Genomic DNA, 18,740 nt, shown 5'->3' with positions numbered 1-18,740 from the left:
ATGCAGCGACAGGGCCCTTAGATTAGATAGCAGAGGTGGAGAAAAATGCCATCTGAAATAGGGGGCCAATGGCAGTCTGCATCCGGTAAGTCAGAATAGTAGCGGGGCAGAAAATCAGCGTGTATTACCGTCGAAGGCATATGTATTAATAGTGTCTGCTGAAGTTGCAGACAGATTTGTGTCAATATAATCAAGGAAAACTTTAAAAGTACTTATTTTTTTGTTTGATATTTAGAAAAACTACACAGTGGCAAAGCCCCAGGGATTGATGAGATCCTTCCAGAAATGCTAAAAGCTTTGGGTGTAGAGGGGCTGTCTTGGAAGACACGCCTCTTCAACATTGCGTGAACATCTGGGACAGTGCCCCAAGGAGTTGCAGACCAGGGTGGTAGTTCCCCCGTTTAAAAAGGGGGACCAAAGTGTGTCCTCGCTGGTTCAGCTCCTCTCTCAGGCTGGTCTTGAGAGTAGGGAAATAATGTCTGTGACTGGGCACAGATGTGAGGGTAGCCTGAGGATCCAGGCAACGGCAGCAGATGTGGTGAGCGCCTACCGCAACAGCTTTATATACAGTCTATGATCGCTACACAGTAACTTCAGGGGTAGTGACAATAGCTACATTGTAACATTGTGTTTCCAGGTGTGTCAACTTTAGCGCCTTGTCAAAAAGAAAACTAGATCAATGAGGACAGAAACCTCAACATAAATATTCCCAAAGAAGTCCCATTCACCTTGCATCACTTCACCATCAACGCAAATGTTTAGTTTAATGTGATTTAAAACACTAAGAAGGCTACAGAGTTTAAGTTGCTATGGACGTAGTGTCCTAACCATAGAGATGTAACAGACTATTTTCTTTAGCGGAAGCAATACAATCGTTTTTAAATCAATGAAATCCTTTTTAATTCAATATTTTGTGTAAAATTATTGATTTATTTGGTAAGTAGGTGTAATAAGCGGCAATATGTAGAGCATGCATGACCCTCTCCATGACCAGCTCGCTCTACATTATCCCTTACGTAGTCGTGGTTGCAGTTCGATGGGCTAGGGACCCCGTTGCTGCTTTTTGCAGATGATGTGGTCTTGATGGCATCATTGTTTTCCGTGACCTTCAGCACTCACTGGATCGGTTCGCAGCCGAGTGTGAAGCGGCTGGGATGAGAATCAGCACCTCTAAATCTGAGGCCATGGTTCTCTGCAGGAAACTGATGGAGTGCCTTCTCCAGGTAGGGAATGAGTCATTACCCCAAGTGAAGGAGTTGAAGTACCTCATCATTAAAGGCCTATAGAAAAAAAAACAATATGTTTTGTAAAATCATCTTACGGCAGCTGTTTTGAAAATTGGTTTTGTGGCTGGCGTCTCCCTTAGAGATAGGGTGAGAAGCTCAGTCATCCGTGAGGAAGTCGGAGTAGAGCCGCTGCTCCTTTGCGTCAAAAGGAGCCCGCTAAGATGGTTCGGGCATCTGGTAAGGATGCCCTCTGGGCGTCTCCCTAGGGAGGTGTTTCAGGCACATCCAGTTGGGAGGAGGCCCCGGGGAAGACCCAGGACCAGGGGCCATGTAATGTATAAACGTTGCGAACGCACGAAAAGCTTGCGTATGCTGGTTTTCCTGCACACGATGTGATTTATAAACTTGACGTGAGAATGTGCAGGCCGTCACGCTAACTTTTGAGCTGACGAGAGAATGTGCGGGCGGTCCGCAAATTCTTTTCTGGCTCTGTAACGTGGCGAATTCTTAATGAAAAGTGCCGAAACTCCCCAAACATTACAAAATAAAGTTTCCACTTCAGTTACTGGCATACGTTTTTACATTGACGCCGTCTATGAAAAAACATAATTATATCTGCTGATACTCCAGAGAAGTTTGATCATTTATGTGGCAAATGTTTCACATCTTTCAGACTATTAATTGTTTACTTCACAGGCTGTTAAACATGAGGGCGGGAAATTAATGAAAAATCCACTTAGGAAATACTTTCAGTCATCTGTATTTCCCACAGATGCAATATCTACTCACTGTGCAACAAAAAGATCGACATGGAAAAATGCAATAGTGTCTGTGAGTCTGTAGTTGCTAAAGCTCAGACATCCATGGTGCACAGGAGGCGGGACCCACTGATCCATCTCCCCAGGAACAAACGCTGGGTCGGGTGGGCAAACTCATGTGATGCGTAAATGATCCTGTGGATGATTTGTAGGCTATGTAAGTGAACAAGGTGTAGGAAATGACCCTGACCCGGTCTACCAAACACTGGTGTCTTGGTCTTGATTCTGCACATATTTCTGTTACTGTAGTCCTATTTACTATTTCATTATTTCATCCATGCGTGGCGCAGCGGATCCGTGTGCACTGTCACCTGCTGTGTAGACACTGGCCTTACTAACCTCTCCTCCTCCTGAGTCGGGTCTTCCTCGCGCTGGACTCATTTTCACTGAGCGTACTAACACTTAGAAAATAAATGGCATTACATCAGTGGGTTCAAACTGCTTATTGTGCATAATTTGGACTGACACTGAGATGCATGTTATTCAGTAACTGGTGTGGCACTGCCACTATTGTCTTGATTTCCACATCGACATTAGACCTTTTTGTTTTTTATTTCTTCCACGGTTCAGTGCATTCACTGCCCGGTCACCATTTGCCACTCTGGGGATTTTCTTTTATTGCTGATCCAAAATGACAAACCTCCAAACAGAACACGTTGTCAACCTCTCAGTCGGTGAAGTTTTTTTTCCCGTCTGCAGCGGGATTACCCGTTGTGATTGGACACAGAATGACGTGCAGGGTGCATTTATAGTCATTTCCATATTAATTTATGGGAGGAGGCAAGGGGGGGTACGGTGGCTCATTCACGTGGCTCAATTTCACGTTGATTGTGATGTATAAAGGAAAGGTGCGCAGGACCTGGCGTACGCCCGGTTTTATACATGTGAATCTTTCTGTGCGTGGGTACTTTTCAAGTTTTGGCCGTACGCCATCTGCTGGTATGAAAGCTGCACATCTTTTATACCTGAGGCACTAGGTGAAGAGATTATATCTCTACACTGGCCTAAGAATGCCTCGGGATCACCAAGTCAGAACTGGTTAATGTGGCTCGGGAAAGGAAAGTTTGGAGTCCCCTGCTGGAGCTGCTGCCCTGGCGACCCAAACCCAGATAAGCAGTTAAAGATGATGATGATGATGATGATGATAATGATGATGATGATCTCAAAAGTAAAACTTACAAGTTATTTGTGTAATCGTGTCCCCATTGGTTTTTGATTGGCAGCTCAGTGCCCCAGATGAAACTATACCCACTTCTTTGGAAACCACACATGGGTCCTGCAAAATTACTGTTTACACAAATGACCACAAATGAGACTAGCTAGTTAATTCCTCCTCCTCACTCCCTGCCGCTAGGGGACCACTTTGCCAGGAAGAGAGCGGGTGCCAGCTCCGGAAACAGACCTTCAGTTAGCGGCTATAACAACACAAACTCAGCCAAAAAAAATTTTGTATATTAAAAGTGTTGTTCACACATAAATCATTGTGAACGCTCTTTGCCATTATTGCATGGTTTCTTATGGTTTAACAATGCGGTAATCTGGCAACAGTCAAACGATCAGCAAGAAAAAACATCTCTTCAACAAAGTGCAGCCATGATCTCTCAGGCTGCAGAATTATTTTGATCCTTTCTCTTGCTAGTGTTGCTATATGATTTACTATAACTGATACAACCACACCACAAGGGATGAGATAAGTAAGGGTTCTCATACTTCTCTGCTGGTGTTCTAAAAATATTACACTTTTAAGGTTATGCATAACATTCATCTGAAAAAAACCAACATAGTACTCACATTTTCATTCTTTAACCTTTTTCTGCTCAACTACCATCGCAACTGGGAAAACAATTTTCATAAGTGGTGTCCGCTAAAACGTTCAGCAGGTAAAACATGGTTTTGTCGCTCACAGACAGAAGAGCACCAGCCACACCAGAGTACAGGGTTTGCACTTTATTCGCTACTACAGAGGAGAATGGGGCAGTCAGAGAGAGAGACACACACACACACACACACACACACACACACACACACACACACACACACTCTCCCTACATGCGTAAAAACGAGTTCACTCAAAAGTAAGGCAAAATATTACATTGGCTCAGCTGCACACACATTGCCTTAGGTCCAATGGCAGCCTTGCATTTACCCTGGCAATGAACAAAAGGCACACAAATTATTTTATATTCAGTTACAGTCCAAAATATAAAAAAGTCACATTTTAGCATGACCTCTTACAAATACATCAAACCATTTGTTTTGTGATAGCAAGCTAGTAAATGTTCTGGACTTAAGACTTCAACCATCTATGGTTTTGCTTACAGTTCGTTTGAGCAACTGTATTATTATCATAGCAGTGGGGTGAGATAAAGAAAACTACAAAAATATTTATGAAAAACGTTTTTTAAGTAGTTTATAACTGTAGAATGAATTAAAGCTGGAAAAGGGCTGCTACCAGGGTTCATCACAACATGACTACTGTCAAGTCAGCCACAATACAAAAACTGTAACAGTTGGTCATAATTTCCTAAAACAAAGCCTGCTAACAAAAGAGACAATACCATTTTTAAAAAACATATTTAGGGATGACGCTGTAGAGAATAAGACATCTTTTTGTAAACAATTGTGACAATATTATTAGATTACAGTTTATATATTGGATTTATTACTAGAACACCAACAGACAACTACAGTACATGTGGCATATTGCCAATATAAACCAACTGTACAGTATTATATGGGGCATTTCCTAGAATTTAAGTAAAATCATTATATTCCCACTGTATTATCCTGAACCTGAACAAATGCAATGCAGAGTAGCAACGGTATGTTTCGTTTAGTCGCCTGTCAGTTGTGTCGTAAAACTTTTGACCCTCTAGTTACTCTAACTTCCATCAAAACACTGCAACCTAGATGATACGTTCGAGAGTAATTGTAAATCATACAACGTCAGAATAATACTCAGTAACCGTAATAATGCTTTTTTCTGCCACACGGCATGATTTTGTCATTGATTACATGGCACTTTGCAACACAGTAATACAGCAGAGACCTTATTTATTGATACATTTTAATATCGACCGATCCAGCTCAGCGTTTCTACAATGGTTACTACAATGTGCTGGTTGACAAATAGCTAATGCTAATGCTTGGTGGGCAGCATTATAAGGTTAAAACATCGTTCAAGATGTTCATAAAGTGATTTTTAGTATGATTGTTTTGACCACAGTTAATCCTCACCCCATCCTCCTTTTTCCATTGCAGATTTAGTACCGCCTGAGGCGAGTGTGGCTGGTCGTCATAGCGACGCTGCAGGAAACTGCCGTGACCTAGCGTGACACACACACACAGAACGTCGAAGGTGTGTTGTTTTTGATTCTCGGCATGTGGCTGTTGCCACAGCCAGAAGACAAATTTTGCTCAATGGTGTTTTAAGCAAGAGGGTAAGCTTCTCCTCGGACCGCGTAGCTCCTATGGCACCATTTTGATGCTACCAAGCCATCACCTCCCGTTAGCATTCCATTGACTGCCATTAATTTTGGCGTCACTTTGACAGCGAATAACTTTACATCTGAAGCGTTTAAAGACTGCATTTGTCCATTGTTTATTTCTAAAGAAACACGACAATGTATAAAAGGCTCCATTACCTTGTATCTCACGTTATGGCTCCGTAGCAGACGTTTTTGTAAAAATAGGCTAACGATTGTGTCATAACCACGCAACTTACTGTCGCACAGTAGAGAAATTACTGTACAGTACAGGAGAAGCGCACAGGCAGTTTCGTCTCACATTAGCTGTTTAAGTGTAATTACTAATGTTAACTAGCATTTTAGTTAGCAATAATTAGCCTGTGCCTATGTTATCTCCTTACATATACCTACGCTCTCCATCTCTGCAAGATTGGGAATGATTGAGATTTCTCTTGGCACAGCTACCAGAAGACTTACAACTTTCAGACAGGTTGCTCACGTCACAGTTACGTCATCTCTCTCAGTTGGAGGCTGCGGTGTAACGCTCAGCCATCACCGGAAAAGTGCTTCTAATATCCTTCACTGGTCTCCATCCAGAGCAACGGGATCTGTTGGTCCATTCTATATATGTCAATGGTTTTAAGCCCCCAACGTCTCCTTCCAGGCAGCGATGCGACCGTTGACTTCACGGCACCTAACCCTAACCCTAACCATTGCCTAATCCTAGTTGGGACTTAAAACAAATTTTGTTTCAAAAGAAGCTGGAGGCAGCTAAAAAAACACCGCTGGCGAAACTATTTAAAAATGGTGGGTTTGTTCAGGACACCCCCGTCTATCGCTAGCAGGGGCGCCGCCAGGAATTTTGGGCCCCCTCTGCGCAGCTGTTGTCACCACATCTCTAGGACCTAACTGTCCCATCAAAAGCTTTACATAGCTCTAAAGCTTGCAACTGTCTTGCTTCTTGTAGTTCAATATTAGTACTAGCACAATATTTACTGCTGGTGATTTGTACATGCATGCAAGTCTAGCATGCAGTTCACTATTTGATGCAAGATTAAAAGCAACCATAAAAAATGTGCTGAAGACCATCTTTTACAGTCTCAATGTATTTTTATTGTAAAATTTGACAAAATGGAAAATTCTCTTAACAAAATTATTATTATTAATTTTTATTATAATTATTAATGAAAGATTTAAAAAAAAAAAAAGAAAAACGAACAAACTTAAATATATATTAACTTTTCAATCAAAATAAATTAACATCATCCTCTCAAAACAATGTAAACAGCAGAACATTGACCCAAATTACCTACAGTTCTGTATCACCACCACTTGATTACATACATTAGATACAATATATTTGTTTTGTTTGTGTGTGTGTGTGTGTGTGTGTGTGTGTGTGTGTGTGTGTGTGTGTGTGTGTGTGTGTGTGTGTGTGTGTGTGTGTGTGTGTGTGTGTGTAAGCTTCTCAAATAAATTGCCCTTCATGATGGGAATAATAAAGTCTGTATCTATAGATGTCATTCCATAATTCAATCTAAATGAACATATCAAACTGGAATATTTTAATATTGTCTGTATCTTACATGCAGGCTCAGGTAAGCTACTCACTGTTTCCAACTGTCCAGCATCCAGTACAGACAGTAGGTTGTTGTTTTTTTTTATTTTATTTCATAATGATCATTATGTGAGAAAATAATTGTTATTAATGTGTTTGAATTTCTGTCATTAATACATATTTCATTTTCTTTTTTGTAATGGTAAAAAGAGCAAGAGAGAGAGAAATCCACACAGACTCCCTGCTATGATGCTAACTGGCATGTCATTGAACACAATGTTACTCACCTTCTTCACTGGGACAGGGAGGGGCACAGTTAGGGGGAGACTGGGGTGCTGCTGACTCATCTGTTGTTAAGTCTGCTAAAAGGGGCAGGGACAATGATTTAATATGAATACCTTGCTAAACGTTTCCCTGCACTGATTAAATGGTGATTAAATGTAGGCTAACACTAGTCTGTAGCTAGCTAGCTTATTTCACTATGGACATTAAGCCAACAGGTCAATACCACTCACAGACTATAGGCTACCCACCTTTCTTGGTGAAAAACTGGGCTACAGTTTGACACCCTTTCCTTTGTCTTTCCTCTCTCTCTTTTCTCTCTTTCCTTTTTTGAAAACCAGATTTTGATTTAACGTTACTTAGTAACATCGTGGTCACTGTAGTTCTGGCGCATCTACTGACTGCAACTAAACAGGACCAAACCATTTCATGCAGATACAGGGGGGTGGTCGGTCAATATGGATGTTTACTTTTTGGTCATTGGGGATATTTAACTTTTACTGCCAAAAACAAGTAAAAACAAAGAGATCATTAATTTTATTATTATATTTGAAATATATATACTGAATGATAATGGTTTAATAATTTTATATTAGTTTTTACCCATTTTTTGGGGCCCCTGTCAGTCATGGGCCCTTGGAATTGTCCTAACTTTTCCCACCTATACGGCGCCCCTGATCGCTAGCAATGATGACGCAGTGATTAATGACGATTCTCTCCGACCAATCAGAAGTCTGCAGGTTTTCACGTCACCTTTTGGTATCGCCTCTGCTCGCTTGGAACCTCGAAGGAGGTGATACTAAAAAAAGTACCTGTTGGCAGGTACCAGGGACTTTTTTTCATAATGGAAAACCAAAAAAGGAGAGTAGAGTCGAGGCGAGTCGAGCAGGTACCATGTAATGGAAAAACGCCAATGGTTAAGGTTGGCCCCCAGCCAGCAAGCAGCCAGCTCTATCATTACAGCAATCCGAACCTGGCCAGCACTTGATTCCAGTGCCGGGCGCTAACGATGCTAACGGCAGTTTAATGAACAGGGAAACCATACCAGACCATATCAGAACCAGGCACCCAAGTAAGAACAGTGGCCATCCGCAACAATACGTCTCCGTTAGCGTTATCGGTGTTTGTTCCGAAATTCTCCTCCCTGCCAATGTATTGCGATATAGTAGTTTTGGATGTTAGCTTGCTTGCTCACTAGGTAACTGGTCAGCTACCAATACAAACTGAGTCAAGAAAAACGTAATTATGTTGGGGAAACTGCAGCTATTTTATTAGAATGACATGAATAAACATTACTAAACGTAACATGAATAAAACTTGAATGGGTAAACTTGTCTGTGAACCATAGACTGCCGTGAACAGATGCATTCTAACTGGCGATGGTGTTTAACAATAAAAACTACAACTACTATAATTCCACACAACTTCACAACGTCATCAAAAGTTCATGTTTACCATCCACTGTTTTGATTTAGAGACCCCTAGTGGTAGAAAATTACATATTGTACTTTTAAGCTACAAGTGATACCAGACTATTTTGTATTTGTATAATTTACTACAGCTTTACCTACAGCTGTGGGTGCTTCATATACTATTCACTATTTGTATTATATAAACTATCTGTAAAAGAACGTTTAGCACAATAAGTGTTACATGATTCACTTGTTTTGCAGTTTTATGAGAGATACATTGAAAATATAAATATGTTTATAATTGATTTAATCTGAACTGGTAGGTAAAAAAAAAAAAAAGGTTGGTTTCCATCTGCCATTCATCAGGTCATCTGTGGTTTTAACAGGTCTCAATATCTGGTCTCAATATCTGATTTTTTGTTTTTGAACAGGGGAAATGTTTCCTCTGAGGATAAATTGCAGGTACAAAATACTGATATTTGCCTGGTTGGAATGAGATGCATGTTGACGCTGACTTAATTCAGAGTAGACCTTTTATTCACACAACAGTGAGAAAAATCATCTTTTAAGATTCCTGCCTGTGATTTCTCATTACAAGCACATTCTTTAAAATCCCCTATGTGGATCTTGAAAGAATAGCCACACAGTAAAATCACACCGAAAGGAAACTCATGATTACTAAAATTACCTTTTTAAGATTTCTGTTTTTTCATTAAAAGTTACTGTCATATCAAAAGTAGGCTATATGTAAAACTTCCAGTGTGACATGTGAAGAAAACTGCTGTGATATCCGTTAAACAGCTCTACATTCTTCTTCATGCTGTTATAGGGTTTAAGAGATATAAGCAGGCTCCATGCAGAGGCAGATCTGCTGCTCATCTCCACTTCAAACCAGGGTACACAGCCAGTGTTTCCGCAGTCTGCAGCTCTGCATCCCTACCACTGACTGGGTTTGTATGAGGTGAAAGAGATTCTAACAGTGGGGAAGGGGAGACAGGGAATGAGAGAGCGATCAAGAGGAAGGAAAATCACACTGTACTTGTGTTCAGTCATGCTTTGTGGGTGAGAAAACATCTAAACCATGATAGAGAATGTCACATGCTAGGTAAATGTGCCTTAATATAGACACATGCTGCTCCTCTTTCTGACCATACCTCACACTCTTAAGTTTACCACAAACATATTTTAACTCCCTGCACTCAACACACCCCACAGTTTTCTAGCTATCTCCTGGAGACTGACTGTGCTCTAAAAGTAAACTTTACTAGGGGGAAAAAAATCTACACTGTTAATAGACGTGTACGACTAGACCCAGAAACAAAAATAGAAATGACTTCCTAAACTTACTTTCAAAATGTTATTCGGTCTAAGACAGTCCAAAAATATTAATAAACAAGAACAACTAGTTTGGCAAGTAATCGAAATAACAAAGATATTTATCCCATTAATATGCCCTCTGCATGTCAGTGTCTATAATATTTACACATGGCCAAAGACCATTTAATTGAGGTAGAAACATAACTCTTAATTACTTAATTTTGATGTTTAAAAAAATTCAAAAAGCCCAACAGAGTTATGAGTCTTCCCTCAGATAAACAATCAACAAATCAACAAAGTATAGTCTGGAACTTCTCCATAGACAATAGTCAGGTTTCCATTCAAATGTATCACAAATTTTAACTGAATTTCGATAGAATCGGCAAAAGAAAATGCGAATGAATTGGTTCATCAAGATAGCAGTAGCTGATTCTCCAGTCAGAAAACCATTTAGGGCTGGGACGATTCGTCGACGTCATTGATTACGTAAATGCGTTGACACAAATAATTTGCGTCGACGTGTCACTAAATAAAATAAATAAATAAAACTTGCGTGCAAATTAATTAATGTAATGCAGAACTAATGTAATGTGGAACTACTGTTAGATACACAGGTTCTAAGGACACCTACTCTGTAGCCCCGCCTTAGCTCTGAAGCTAGCCGAGCTCCTCCGCCTACATGCAGTTTTTTGTCAGGTCGACGGTCCAGTGAGTGAGTCAGAGATGGCAGCACGAAAGGACGAGTATGGCGAGTGGTGGCGACCCACAGGAGTTAGAGGACCTGCCGGCCTCTTTAAGATCGCAAGTTTGGGAAAACTTCGAGACTGTATGGCTGCAGCCTGGAGCCTCCCGTGTCATGCCTTCTCGTCTCATGCCCTCCCGCCTGGTGCCGTCCCCGCCTCGAAAACTTCGGTCAGTTACAACAGTAGGCTACAGGCGAGAGAGTGATGGATAAGACGAGGACTGTGTGTCGGCGTTGTTGAACGAAATACATCTAACATGTTAACGCATATCCGACGCCATCACCCAGATGTGCCAATCACTGGGACAAGACAAAAAAAACTGTCCGACTTCTCCTCCCTACAGTGCTTAACCAGCCTTTAGATACAAATAATTAAAGTTAAATTAAATGGAGAAGAGCTTGGATGTTAAACAAGAGCTTATTCATTATTGTACCTACTGTTAAAAAAAGCAAATACAGGCTACTCTTTTTGCACTTGCTCTGTTTACTTTAAGTTTTTATTTTTGTATTCCTCCTGAAAGTGACTTTATTTTGTGGTTGGATTGATAGCCTACATCTGGCTTCAGGTTGCACTAAAAATTCATTTGACTTGAACAGTGCAGTGTTAAACAATTTTAATAAATAGAAATTTGAACCTTATTGAAATTTATTTTGTGTAAATTGTTAATAATTGAGCAATGGGAAAATAATCGCTAATTGAAAAATTATTTGTTAGATCAACTGTTTCTAGATGTTGCTACATGGCTCAAACATTGCAACTGATTGGCAAATCTGCTCTCCTCAGGTGTGGCACCACCGAAGGAGCTTAATATAACATCCCTGCATACAGACAAATTATATTGCCATATTTTTTACCAGATTACATGCAGTATATTTCAGAATTATAGTCTAATAGACATTTCTCACAGAGACATTTTTTTTTTTTTAAGATTATTTTTAGGCCTTTATTTCCACAGGACAGATGAAGACATGAAAGGGGAGAGAGAGAGGGGGAATTACATGCAACAAAGGGCCGCAGGTCGGAGTTGAACCCGCGGCCGCTGCGTCGAGGAGTAAACCTCCACATATGTACGCCTGCTCTACCAACCGAGGTAACCCGGCCACCACAGAAGACATTTTTGACAATACAAAAAGCCCAAGTGTAAATAATAAAATGAATGATGGGTGAATTTCATTTTGCTGTTTCAGTTTATTGGTTCTGGTATTGTGTAGGAAGGCTCGCTGTCACACTGCCATGGCTTACTGGGACACTTGAATAGAACAGAGCCATCGTTAATGTTATTAGTAACACCTTGTGTTTTTCCTACTATGACAAGTCCGCTGTGGAAAAGGCCTATACCAGGAAATCAAAGACAGACCCAGACAATTTAGAATATACAGACCAATGACAATTCAGTTAAAATGCAATCCTGTTAACATTCAATTATTCATCAGAATAATGAACAGAACATGAGAATTGGCAGGCACATGTTACTGTATAGGACTCACTTACACATCAAAAGGTACATGGCAGATGCTGATGTTCACTTGGAGGGTAAACGATTAAAAGAAAAGTGAAGAAGCAGACTCCCTAGTCCATCAGTGCAAATTAACATAACGAAAAAAAGAAGCAGGGATGCTGCAGATTCACAGTTGGAATTGAAGTTTGTGATCAAACGGTACGGGTTATTGCCTTTAATTAGGCCTAATAGCATTGGGCTGGATTTGTAGGTTTGGCAATGACATCTGGGAGCAAAACAACCTCCATGTGCAAGAACCATTTGTGCCCACCCCTTGCCTAGCTCAGGCACAGGCAACAGTGTTAGCTGGACAAAGATACCTGAGGAAAACAGGTGGAGGTCAGGCAGGTGTCCCCACACGAGTCAAAAATGATAGAAAAAATAGGTTAATTCAGTTCAGCTGTTTTTTGTGTGAAGAGTTGGCATGTGCAAAATGTTTTAGTTTAGAAAGACAGATTAGTAATTTGCCATAATTCAACAGGGAAAAGTATAAAAAACAGATAAATGCACAATGTAAGCCAGCACTGCTTTGCCAAGTTGAGTCCCTTTAGAAGGGAATCACTTTGTCCCACAAGGCCACGTTAACGTTCATCATTTCTTGGCATAATAGCAGATGTTGGTAATGCATTTTTTTCCCCATTCACCTTCATCAGGACTTTCCTCTGAGGGGTAATGCCAAAGGTTTGGACTTTTCAGCTCAACTCCTGCCACACAGCTCTATTTTACATAATCCGAAGCCATTTCTCACTGCTTACCTTACCTATAATGAGAGCAGAGTAAAGGGCATGTTCTAAATGTCATTTCATGCACTATTCAAACGGACAAGCTAAGGATATATTGGTAAACATTCCTGTGTTGCTTTGCAAGATGAAACAGTATGTGTGAGGCTAAGATCAATTTCACAGCCAACTATAATCTTTTGCTTCATGAATTTAAATGTTTTTTCAGATAAGTTCTGTTGTCCTGAAGCTCAAGGACAGTTTAGACAGCTAATGTAGACAAAAAGGGACTTTGATGTGCAAATGCCTCCTAAATAAGAAGATAAAATGCTCGTCTTTACACATCTTTTGTTCATCATTTTAAATTACATTTAATAAGACCACTAACGTGACCGAGGAATCCGTACCTGCTTTACTTGTGTTTCAGTTCTTGGCATTTGTTAGATATTTTTGAAAGTCAAGCAATGGTTCATGGCACACTAAATAAAATAATCAACAACTCAAACATTAAATAATAAAGGATGTGGAACCACATGTACTGTACATGTACAATAGATCAATATCTTCAGAAAAGCAACAGTATAATTACTGTATATTGTCCCTTTGCATCCAAAAGTATATAGCCTATCATCTGGGCTGCAGAAGTAATGCGATTAGCTGTCCCTGGTTTATTGAATAAAACACACTGTGGGAGAACAAGAGCACTAAACACACATTTACTTCATTTTCTATGTTTGATTAATGATAGGCACAGAAAAAATGGGGCATCTGGGCCCTTTGGCTACTCTTATGCGATGCCTTTCATTTTCATCATCTTTTTTCATTTTGCTCCTTCTCAAACTCTGTAATTCTGGCACAGACTGAGATTCTAGGTATCCATTAGTGCTGTTAATGAACTAAATACTATTTGACTTGATATTATACATTTTGACAGTTGACCGGCCTCTTATTGTAGATGAAGATTAAGTCTTGTAAGATAATTTACTCTTTGGCCTAAGGAAATCATGTTCTGACTAGTTTTAATAAGCATTGTTCTTGGAATATTTAAGAACACTTATAGGGCTAATTTACGTCTTTTTATTCTCACTGAATGGATGACGAATAAGCCAACTTAAATCCTTTACCCTAGACCGTTTTGTCATTTTGTATTACTTACTGTAAAAGGGACAATGGGGAGAGGCTGAAACTGTCCCTTGGAATGATTTGTGTTCAAATGACCAGTGTGTAGTTATTCTGAAAAATGATAATGAAAACCAATATAAATGACCTATTACATTGAGCTTTAAGGCAGATAATCTGTCCCGTTGTACAATCGTCACTTGTCTGGGTTTAGTGGAGCAGTTTGTTACCTGCTAACACCACCCTCTTATCTGCTGTTCGTTACACCTCAGTTTAACTAAAGCGGCTACATTTTAGTGCTGGTCAAATAGGCTTTCTGCTTGTAGTTGTTTATTCTCTCCTCTGAGATTCAAGCCCTTGACCTTTTGGTCAAAATGTGGCTTCTGAAATCAAAGCCATTAGCATGCACAGTACAATGCCTTATCTTTGCTGGATTGCTTTTCACTTTGGCACACATAAAAAAAAAGACAATAGAATAAATAAAAGTGAACCTTCACAAAAACATCTCACATCAGTATTAAGTGTGAGAAAAGGAAAAGCGCATTTGCTTATAAACCTGAATACACAAGGCTGATTTATCCACTGAAGTCTGAGTAAACACAATGAAATAATCTCAAGTTGAAAATGTCATCGTATGACATTTAAAAGGGTAATAGTCAATTTCTGTAAAATGGAACTCAATCTTTGAGTTAAATTTAAAGAATATAACATTATCGTCCCAAACTAGTAATGCATCTTTCATCTTTACACATATCCTATATGGCACTGGTTTAGGCATGAACAAGTTTTTTTTAATATATTTATGTATTTATTCCATGTTCATTTATTTTTATATTTATCAGAAAATGGCAATTATATGGGGGTAAAAGGAAACTGGATTTACTGTAATCTTTAAACATTCTTTGATCCATAAAATGTTGACATTTTTACTAACCATTACCCACACTCTTTGCTTCATTTCCATATTAAAACAAAACTTTTAGAATACATTTTTTCCCCATTTCATATTTGTTACACTGACAGTCACAATTCTTAAAAATCAGTGTGTTTACATGGACATGAGTATCCCGTTTATTAGAGGTGTGCAAAATTCGAATTCGAATCGAGATTCAAACTCTACCGATTTAAAATCAAGTCATAGAATTCCAAAAATCAATTCATATTTTTTTTCTTCGTTTTGACACTATTGTCCTGAAATGACATTACCTCGACATTCCCACAGATGGCGCTGCACCAAATTCACACTGACGCCTGGGCACTCTTGTCATAATCAGAAGAAGAACGAGTGCGGCTGAACTAGTTTAGTCGAAGCAAACAATGGCAAACCTCACAGAAAGAATTATTCAACCTGCTCCATCCTCATTGAAGGCAAAAGACACATTTTGGCTTTTATAACCTCGAGGGGAAGACGGAACATGATAGGAATCATGCTATACATGGATTTCTCTGCAACGTCATCACTGCTTGCGCACGCAACCGGGGGGCAGAAAGAAGACGTGTTTTGTGCATAGACTGTAGAATGGACCAACAGATCCCGTTGCTCTGGACGGAGGCCAGTGAAGGATATTAGAAGCACTTTTCCGGTGATGGCTGAGCGTTACTGCGCAGCCTCCAACTGAGAGTAAATGTGATGTGAGCAATCTGTCTGAAAGTTGTAAGTCTTCTGGTAGCTGTGCCTAGAGAAATCTCAATTATTCTGAATATTGCAGAGACAGAGAGCGTAGGTATATGTAAGGAGATAACATAGGCACAGGGTAATTATTGCTAACTAAAATGCTAGTTAACATTAGTAATTAAACTTAAACAGCTAATGTAAGCCGAAACTGCATGCAAGCTTCTCCTGTACTATACGGTAATTCCCCTAATGTGCGACAGTAAGTCCTGTGGTTATGACACAATCGTTAGCCTATTTTTACAAAAATGTCTGCTACGGAGCCATAACGTGAGATACAAGGTAATGGAGCCTTTTATACATTGTCATGTTTCTTTAGAAATAAACAATGGACAAAAAGTCTTTAAACGCTTCAGATGTAAAGTTATTCGCTGTCAAAGTGATGTCAAAATGAATGGCAGTCAATGGGATGCTAATGGGGGGGTGAGTGCTTGTTAGCATCAAAATGGCGCCATAGGATCTACGCGTTGTGAGGAGAAGCTTACCCCCTTGGTTTCGTGTAGCTAGTAGTAGTAGCAGCATAGCATAAGTCAAAATGCCAAGGAGTTGTTGCGTGGTTAATTGTACAAACAGAGCCAGTGATGGGTGCCTGATGTTTACCATACCTAGGGGGAAGCATGCTTTTGCCAAAAACCGGCGGAGATTATGGCTTCAAGCAATAAGAAGGGCAGATTGGGGTCATATGCAAGAGTCAGGCTCCCATTGTATCAATCAGAAAAGTTGCAGCTTATTCAGTTGTTCAGCTAAGTGATATCTACCTGTCGGGGCTGTAGTACTCGAGTCCGGACCATAGACAGTTAAAGGTCCGGCCTCGAGACAAGTTTAGACTGTTAGCTAAAGCTACGCCGATGTTTTGCTAACGTTAGCGCAACAGCGTTAGCCTAGCCTAGTCTACTGCAATCACACGGGAAAAGTAACTACATTTATGTACTGTGAATCGTTTTCTGAATGGAGAATCGTTTTTGAATCGAAAATTGATATTGAATCAAATCGTGAGCCTAAAAATCGAATCGTGACATTTTCTGAATCGTACACCCATACCGTTTATGATCGGATTTTTGAAGTAGCCTGTTTACATGTTTGAGCATGTAAACCAGGCCTGCACGATATGAGGAAAATCTGCTATGTGCAGTAAGATTGTTCAATATTGCGATGACAATATGACTTGTGATTAATAAAAACAAATAATGAACTGTGCATATTAGCTATACATTTATTATGTGAGCCTGGTTATCTTTATATTCTGAGCCGGATTATAATTGAATATTTTAAATATAAACTAGGCTTAATGTTGTTTGTAGAGCAACAACAGTGATGTTGACAACAGCATTATAAAAACTCAATATCTCACTGGGAACAATCTGAAATGTCAAAATAAATAACTATCCTGACATCAAAATACTGTGTGAACTTTAGAAAGATTTAAGACTCCATAGATGAATTTGTCAAAGATAAACAGTTCGACTTTTTACAGACAGCTTTTGTTTGTCACAATTCTAGTTGAGCTAGCGTGCTGTGATTGTGTAAAACATAACGGCAGTTGATGAGAGACTGCGACAGAGCAGATTAAAATATCGCTTCTCTACAAAGTTATAATTGAACAGGTTGTATAAATAAAGTATTGATTTTTGTTACTTGCAAAGGTTTTATAGGCTGCAGTAACGAGTTGTTGTCTCCACCGCAGCCTCGCTGATCTGCTGTCCGCTGACTTTGCTCCGTGTGTGGGTGTGTATGTTTGTGTATGAGGAGCTCAGCCCCGACACTAAGCAGGGGAGAGGCTAGTCTATATCAGCAACGTTTCATTTCCGGGATGGTTCAGGTACCATCGGAAATTCCGCCAGATGTCCGTCATTTCGGCCGGATGTCCCTCACCTTCCACATTCTTTGTGTTGGCATTCTAAACTCCAATGGATTTCTGAGGACTATGGTTAACTGCTCCTCAGATCTCTGCAGGGTAAATCCAGACAGCTAGCTAGACTATCTGTCCAATCTGAGTTTTCTGTTGCACGACTAAAACAACCTTTGAACGTACACGTTCCACCAAAATAAGTTCCTTCCTGAGGCTATTTTGCAGAGGCACCTTTGCTCGGTTTGGCGCTTAGTAACGCCCATGACTATTGTGATTGGTTTAAAGAAATGCCAATAAACCAGAGCAGCTTTTCTCCCATCCCAGAATGCTATGGGGACTAGCCAGACCCTCCTCCTCGGGCTGGGCGATAAAATCTTGATATAGGATCGCGATAAAATTCAGGTCCATAACAATGATTAACTTTGGACATGTTTTACTCGATATGGATAGATCTAACAGCCTATCACACAGCAGAAATAAACATTCCATTTCAGAGGGTGATGGTAATGCACACCAAAAGTTGTTTGCCAACCGCCAAAAAACGTCAATAGAAGAAGAAGTTGCACGCCCATTTCCTACGCAGAGCACTGTCTGAGCTACCGGTTAAGGCAAATGAAGCATGTTTGCAAAGTTAAATGTTTACATTTAGATGTTATTCAATATATTCTTTTATCACAAAATAGATTCTAAATCAAGCCATGTTTGCACAGTTAATTGTTACATTTTGTTATTCTATTTTTTATGTTAATAAACTATATTCTAAAGTTTAACTAATGAACCCTCTGGTTTCTTCAGGCTTCAGTCATTATCAGAATACTCTTCAAACTGGCAGCAAATTATATATCATGATACCTTCAATACTGTCTGGCAATGCGAGACTAGGGAGAGGCTGACACTTAAGATCTATTTATTACTAACAATGAGCATTGGTGGGAATTAAAGAAATTGCTCTGAATGGGTTTACATAATATCTCTTGGAATGATTCTTCTGTCACAGTGTTAACTGTTCTATCCTCTTCATTAGATTTTAGCTGCAGAATACCTCAAAATAGGCTCGTTC

Source organism: Sander lucioperca, chromosome 1 (genome assembly GCF_008315115.2).
Source record: "Sander lucioperca isolate FBNREF2018 chromosome 1, SLUC_FBN_1.2, whole genome shotgun sequence".
NCBI lineage: Eukaryota > Metazoa > Chordata > Actinopteri > Perciformes > Percidae > Sander > Sander lucioperca.
Note: the sequence above shows the minus strand (reverse complement) of the source record.